The sequence below is a fragment of the Pecten maximus genome, chromosome 3 (genome assembly GCF_902652985.1).
Source record: "Pecten maximus chromosome 3, xPecMax1.1, whole genome shotgun sequence".
In the NCBI taxonomy this organism is placed as follows: Eukaryota; Metazoa; Mollusca; class Bivalvia; order Pectinida; family Pectinidae; genus Pecten; species Pecten maximus.
Genome location: NC_047017.1, coordinates 25,559,865 through 25,566,775, shown reverse-complemented (window position 1 = coordinate 25,566,775; position 6,911 = coordinate 25,559,865). Strand labels below are relative to the sequence as shown.

The following is a 6,911-nucleotide window of genomic DNA, read 5'->3' as shown; positions in this document are numbered from 1 at the left end:
TCGGTAAACCCAAACCACAAGCATGAAGTTCCAAATGCAAACAGTGTAGGAGATGGATCCCGGGCACATTGTTTTGTTTGATGTAGACCAAAGGTCGAAATGAAGATCAGAATTATCTCGTTTAGACACGTGACATGGGATATATTTTTATTCGACGACCTTTCCCCACTTTGGTGTACATGCCGATGTTCAGGCATACGACGGTTAAAAAAAAAACCACACAATAAAAATACACGGAATTAATTTTTATTATTTAAAATGAAACAAGTCGGTTCAAATTGGTCGAGAAAACATCATTCATAACATACCATTACTTCTCAGACACAATCATTAAGACAAAAACATGATGTTTTATATTCCGAAGCCATGGGGCCTGTTCGTTTATGCGGACAAACCGGTTCGACAGTTTTTAAATGTAATATTTCAAACATATATCTTGACAGACCTGCAAATGTGAATACATGCCTTGGATGTCTTTGTCTAGACACGTCTGAAAACAATATAAAATCACCATGTCCGTCCGAACAACACCGGTCCAACTAGTCCAACCGTTTGGACCGCAGAAACGAAAACGGCCCAGTAGTTAATTATGCTCGATATATATTTTCATACAATATGTATTTGTATTCGAAACAATAAACGTCTCGCGTTTCGATAATTGTTTCTTAAATGTCAGGTGGCTTCAATCGAACAAGACTAAGAAGGGAGGATATCAAGTTATATCAAACTGATTTTAACGCTGATGAAAAGAGGAAGTGCAACTAAATGATTTTGTTGTACAAGTGATAGCAGTACGTGACAATACCTCAATAGTTCGTGCGTAGCCAACTGCGTTCATACTTCCGTATACACGATTCATGGATGACGTTCTATCTTAAGAGATACTTGCTTCTCGTATCTGTCAACGTAATGGTCAACATTGATTTTTTTATTGCGTAAGCATTTCGATTAAAACACAGTGCACGTGATTGCATTGCAGTGTCAGCCATGTTCTATGTCCATTCTCCCCTCGCCACGACACTGCTACAAACAACGCCAGATGATTATTTGAGACCACATAAAAATATCTTTGTCGCTAGCACCAACTCTAATTTAATGTTTTTAACGTTGTAAAACAGTCGCATATAAGAAGTGGATTCCTAACCTGGTTGCACACTATTCAGAATAGCTTAGACTAGCCATAGCACATCCTAAATCGGGTTGTACAAGAACATTCTTCGTGGACGAAAAAGAATAATACAGTTGGTGTACTGCACGTCAGATATCAAGGCATGTGAAATACTTCAGGCTTGGTTGAAATTCTTCAAGGAAATTGGGTTGTTCAATTTGCCCTTTCCATCAAGCCGAAAATCAGACACGTGCCTGCGACTGAAAACATCTACATTTTACATTAAACATTTTTCACAGAAGTATGATAGCCTGTTCCTCCGGGAAAGTGCGCCAGCAGATATTTCATATTCAGGCAATATCCATCTGATGGTCTAGTCACAGGGACATGTCAAGTCCTAGTAACTTCGCCGATTCTGTTGAGCAGCGGTCTTTTGCCATAGAATTCTCTTCTACTCTACAGCAATGTATGATGATGAATTTTTGATAAACTTGTTGCATTGTAAATATATAGTTAATTTAATTAATCTTCAATGGTGCCATACTTCATTTTTAGATGTGTAGGATCAAACACAATGTCAGTAGGTTACCAAGATGGATGTGTTGACTTACCAAGGCTAAGTAAATTAGCAACTGGCTTTGTTCAAATTTCGTTTGAAAAGTCACCCCAGATATTGCTATTAATGACATCCTCTTGACTAAGAGATTCTATAATTTTGTGTATTACACTTTCTTAAGTCCCCAGGAGTAACCTACAATCAAAGATCTTGCTTTTTTTATTATGTTATGTGAAAATTTTAATTAAAATTCTTAAAGTTAAATCATAACCAAATCCTAAATTGAACTTCATGTTATTACCAAATTACAGTTCTATATATTGTATTTTTTATCTGTTGAATAGTAATGAAATTATGACATGGCACAATGTCCAAGGGTAACACTATATGCCTGGGTCAATATAATGGTAAAAATGCCTCTATATAAGGATATCTATAGATCCGAGTCAATTATATGCAGATCTCATCAAGTAATGTCGGAACCCATGTAAAAGATGTATGGTAGGTCCCCTCACAACTTGGATGCCACAGTCAAGAGGTATGTTTCCACAAATGATGCCAAAGGTTAGTTAATAAGCATTATGAAATATTCAAGCTTATTTCTTAAATGCCAATGGATTGATGCAACTTTTTTGAAATAAAAAAAAAAGCACACAAAAATCATGCAACAAATGATTTTAATGTTCCGAATGTGACATTAAAAGCAACATGATAATGATGATCCATATTCCAAAGACATCTAGTACATACATAATATTATAAATCAACAAGTTCTCCCATATACCAGACACAATGAGGATACATTCTGCATGTACACATAAAGAAAAAAAAAGGATTTCCTTGAACTTCACTGCAGGTACATTCCATGCATACCTTCAAAAATACCCTGGAATCTTGTTAAACCATTCAACTTCTTTTTTAAGATCATAATATTGAGGCTGCTAAAAAAAGAAGCTCAACTTGAAGAAAAAGAAATCTCCATGCATTGAAATTAAAGATATGGAAATCTTCATACCTTGAAATTAAAGATATGGAAATCTTCATACCTTGAAATCTTCATACCTTGAAATTAAAGACAGGGAAATCTTCATACCTTGAATCAAGTTTAAATCCATAACTGGTTAACCTCAAATATCTTAATGAGACATTTGCAAATCACCCCGAAACACATTTCTTAGGAAATAGGATGCTGAAATAATTATATACAATTTCTGTACGACACGTGTGTTTTACCTGTGATAAGTGACCGATTCACATGTCCAGTATACAGCCCATGTAGGTTCTTTAATCTTTAATCATTACCCTTGTTTGAAAATAAGCTTTTTGTTAAACATATTTAAAGGTTTTTTATCATGACCACCCTCAGTTTCTTAAATTTTACACATGTTGAGAGTAAAATCTAAGCCATTGTTAAAATATGTTTCTACCACAATACCCTGTGTTATTCAACTCTCAGACCATCAGTTAATCATTACAGCTGTTGATTAACAATCTGTTTATACCACACGTGGTATAAACTCTGTACGCATTTTGATTGCCTGACACGGTGAACTTTGACCCAAGCTGCAATTGTTATTGACGTCATCAATAATCTAATGACGTCACATCACCGGGTCCCGGACGTCACCGGTACACTTTATTTGCATACGCGAAATTATACTTGGCCACGTTTCCCTTTGATTCAAGCCGATATTATTGTGGTAGAAACAGGTCACACGACTCGAAATTGTTGGATATGGAATTTATTTCACACTCGTAAGTTATTTTTTAAAAGTTGCAAAAAACACTCGCTAAAGCTCGTATCTTTTGTAACTTTAAAAAAATAACTTACTCGTGTGAAATAAATTCCATATCCAACAGCCACTCGTTGTGTAACCTCTATATATACATGTACAAGTATCTAAAATGATATTAAGGACTTTTAGACTATCATTCAGTATCAAAATTCCCTAATTGCTCTAAGAGGTTAAGCTCAGTAAATTGATACATTTAATATACATTACATGTATGTTCCGAAATAATTTACTGCAGTCAAATTTATGTATAAAGGCCACCCAAAGAAACACTGGCCTTTATATTGAGGTTCATTTAACAAATATACATACAAGGTTTTGTTTTTATATACGATGGTCTTGTAGGTCAGGATTGGCTGCATATAAAAGGAATGTCATCTAGAACTTTGAAGGCTGTAAGTTCATAATAGTGGATGTAAAACCTGTTAAATAACAGTTAAAATATGAGACAAAATATAGCAGTAGGCAGAGTCCACTAACCAGCTACAACTTGTGTGTTTGACTAGTTATATATGCCTCACTTGAACCCTAAGTATCAATAAGGTCCCTTGTCACAGGTAAAATACACATGTGTATGTAGATATGTATGTGTGTGTGTATATACACAGACAGACACAGTGTGCAACACAATCTTCATTTTGGCACATATTTATATTTACATTCGCCACGTTGAAAACAAACAAACAAATAATTAGGAATATCTGTGTACAAAATATGGTTCACACATGTTTATGTAACTTAATAGTCCCAAAAGGATATACCTCCAATAACATCAAGGAAGCTGACATACTATAACAAGGATTAGCTGAAGTCTGATCCATCACATGACGTCTTACTGTAACTACCACCCGAGATGGGCTGTTATACTCAAACTAATAACAAATAATTCATGTAGATACTCTGCTGAAAAGCATCTGCAAGTTTAAAATTAAAAAGTCAATATATGGTTATTTTCAAGATTTCAGGGTAACAATCTAAATAGATTATCTGCAAAAGAGAAAGAAACAGTGTCCTAGAGGATGATGAGAAAAATACTTGGTCAGATTCCAAGAAGCCTTGGAAGTAAATGGAATACAAAAACAAGTATTTTTACCTTATAGAAAAATACACAAGTTGCCATGACACCTTTTCTTGTTTTGAAAAACAAATATCAAGGGCACATTTGTGCGCTTCAATTAATCTGACAGTTTTAATCCCTACACCATGCTATATTAGTCAAATTTATCAACCTGGTATATGATTTTTTTATGAAATGGTTGTTAATCTACTAGTACTAGTTGACCAGATTGAGATAAGGTTTGTCTGAGGTAGCAGTGAACAGTAAAAATGCCCAATTCCGAAAAATATGGCACATGTTTTAGATATGTAAAACATTTAAGAAATAATTGTTATTTTTTGTTATTCACTGGTGTATGACAGCATTTTTTGACAGATATTTTAAATCGTCATGTTGAAATATCTGTCAAAAAATGCCGTTCATACACCAGTGTACAACAAAAAATAACAATTATTTCTTATATTTACATTTCAAAACTATTTTTCAACGTAATCTTTGAAAAAAATCATAAGAAACAGTATTCTGCGTTCGTTAAACGTAGTGACGAAACAGCTGAATGATCGATGTAACAGCGTAACAGATAGTTCCAATTTGGCGGGAAAGGTAATCAAGTACACAAGTACACAAATTCATTATTTTAATCATCATGAAAGAAAAATATTGAAATGTTGTCTTCAATTTTACAATTATTAACAAGTTTTAAAGTTGATAAAACATTATTTCATGTGTAATCAAATCTTAGGTAGATTATCAATGTTGACGTTGACAATTCTCTACACAATTTTATCTCTATCCCAAAGACAGGATTAATCTTGTTTTGTCATATGTTGTAAATTAAGTTTTCCTGCTATCTTACCTTTTCTGTGGGCTTCCATTTTTCGCTGTAGGCAAAACTAAATTTCCTGTATAAAAACACATTTTCGGAAAATCCGGAAATTTAAAATCTGGAACCAATTTATTAATTTTTGTTTTAACAAATGTGAAGCCTGTATGTACTACTTCATACTGAATAAACCAATTATAGTGTACATTTATTTTTTTCCATTTTTTATACATATCATAATACAGGAGTTATTTGCTTAACAAAAAAAATCGCCCATGGCCAGGCTGTCCTACTGTAGTGTGCTACCTGAGTATTTAATGTTAAAAAAGGGCACCAATTTTTAAATGTTCCAGCTAAAAAAAAAACATACAACAATTTACATACACATGTATATATACTATACAGTAATTCTGATCTGTAGTTGTACTGTTATCAAAGGTTTGTTAATAATAAAACCATAATAGCTAATGTAGGTCAGTGATTTAGTAGTAACCAATCGGTGGCCCGATCTACTGCCATGAAACAGAAACAGTAATGGTAAACTTCTTTGCTATCAAATGTGTACGGAGCCCACTTCAACTCATAGTCTACTACACTCTATATACTTGTTGTAATGTATTCCTTCACTTCTTTCATAGTTGTTTTTGATGAATGCTTAAGTTTTTTTTTCTACAATTTTATTCAAACACATATATAGTATTACAGTGATTCAGATTTGCTAATTGCCAGTAATTAATTAAATAGCTGGGTAGTAATGTTTGTGTTTCAGTTTGATGACTGTACATTCTGGGTGAATGACCATGGCTGTTAATAGGAGGTTAAACAAAAAAAAAAAAAAAAAAACCAAACATTCTGGGTTAACAAGATTATGTGTTATAATTGAAAAATAGGAAAATGGCCAGACATGCTATAGTTGACTAGCATTAATTAAAGCATTCTTAGCCGTCTTCATTTGTCAGGCTCTGTCATTGTCAGACTGATATGGGTAGGGGTAAGGCATCCGGAACTCCTCGTTATTTTAGAAAAAAAGAGGAGTTCCGGATGGGGCAAGGGTGTGATGTCAAGGGGAGGTAACTATGACAGATTATGATTACAAGTCGGACCCTCCACAAACATCCACCACACTGGTAAGTGTACATTAACATAATGTAATAAATATCATAACATCAATATTACAAAGATGAATATTTCTACACATTTTTACAAAACATTTGAAATTTTGCACAGCTTAAAAAAGGAAATTGTTTGATGCACAAATGATATGATATGAACAGGAAAAAAAAAGATGCCAAATATGAGGAGAAAATATCAGGGTCGGATGTACATTGTATTACTTTTGATGTCATTGTAAGGCACTGCTCTCTATGGTTTGTCCCTGCTATCTAATGTTTACGCAAAGCATTTTAAAATCTAATAGAATAGTTCGCCCGAGAAAAATGTCAGCTGCAGCGAACTAAGATGCTCCAGTGTTAAGGTGCCTATTATGGTAATGTAAGGTGCCCAGGCTCATAAGGCTTCAAAAAATCACAATGTTAGGAATAATTTACATTACTTAAGGCAAAACATATTTTACA

General features: G+C 33.8%; 1 long non-coding RNA gene across 1 annotated transcript; it reads right to left on the bottom strand.

The window, feature by feature from the left end:
• Window positions 1-232: 232 nt before the first annotated feature.
• LOC117323701 lies at window positions 233-3,106 on the bottom strand. The gene is made up of 2 exons (XR_004531796.1): window positions 2,758-3,106; window positions 233-2,710 (listed from the first exon to the last, which is right to left on the bottom strand). It is a non-coding gene; the product is annotated as an uncharacterized LOC117323701 (long non-coding RNA).
• Window positions 3,107-6,911: the final 3,805 nt, after the last annotated feature.